This window comes from Carlito syrichta, unplaced genomic scaffold (genome assembly GCF_000164805.1).
Source record: "Carlito syrichta isolate Samal-C Ts95f unplaced genomic scaffold, Tarsius_syrichta-2.0.1 Scaffold303102, whole genome shotgun sequence".
In the NCBI taxonomy this organism is placed as follows: domain Eukaryota; kingdom Metazoa; phylum Chordata; class Mammalia; order Primates; family Tarsiidae; genus Carlito; species Carlito syrichta.
This window is the reverse complement of record NW_007247198.1, coordinates 457,997-459,082: the sequence shown is the minus strand read 5'-3', so window position 1 is coordinate 459,082 and position 1,086 is coordinate 457,997.

Genomic DNA, 1,086 nt, shown 5'->3' with positions numbered 1-1,086 from the left:
AGTTAAATCTTATGCCTACGATTATAAACTTATACTTAGAGAACCTTATGTCTAAAACATCATAACTGCAACTACTAATAATAAGTAAAAATATTCAAAACAATTCTTTGCTTAAACGCAATCAGAAACCTCTTTCAACCTGGTATGAGTCACAAATCCTAACGCTAAAAACAAGACCTGTGACCCAGGACCAAGTTAAAGAAAACTCCTTTTGACATGCCTCAGAGTTTAACCTTCACATGGGCAAAAAGGGAAAGATCAAACAATATAGTGGGAAGTGGAAAAAGTTAACAATGGTGTTCTAAAGTTAGTTGTGTGAGCTTTTCTTTTGCTGTTATTCTTCGTGCTTAGCTAAGCACATGTCTTCTTGGGGTGAGGGTGGAGGGAATGGTGCACAGCCCCCAGACTCGCAGTGGGAGCCCAGGGTCTTCAATCTGCCAGGACTATGTCACTCAGGCTGACCTCCAAGGCTGGCTCCCAACACAGGCTGGTTTTGAAATCCTGGCATCAAGTGACCCTTCCACCTCGGCATCCCAAAGCACTGGGATTACAGGTTGAGCCACCAAACCTGGCCTAAATATTATTATTTTTAAAAAAATTAGCCGGTCTCAGTGGCTCAGCCTGTAATCCCGCGCCTTTGGGAGGCTGAGGTGAGTGGATTGCCTGTGTCTGCCGGTTCGAGACCCACCTGGGCAGCGAGACCTCATCTCTACAATAAATCAAAAAATCAGCCGGGTGTGGTAGCACATGCCTGTAATTCCGGCTACTCGGAAGGCTGAGGCGGAAGGATCGCCGGAGCCCAGCAGGTTGAGGCTGCGGTGGCTGGGAGCAGCCACTGCACTCCAGTCTGGGCGACAAATTGAGACTCCAACTCAAAAAATAAATAAATAAATAAATAAAATAAATAAAAATAAAAATGAAAATGAAAAAAAAAAAATTATAAAGCCGGGCTCGGTGGCTCAGCCTGTAATCCCGTGCCTTTGGGAGACTGAGGCGAGTGGATTGCCTGAGCCCGCGGGTTCGAGACCCGCCTGGGCAGCGAGATCTCATCTCTACAACAAATCAAAAAATCAGCCCGGCGTGGTA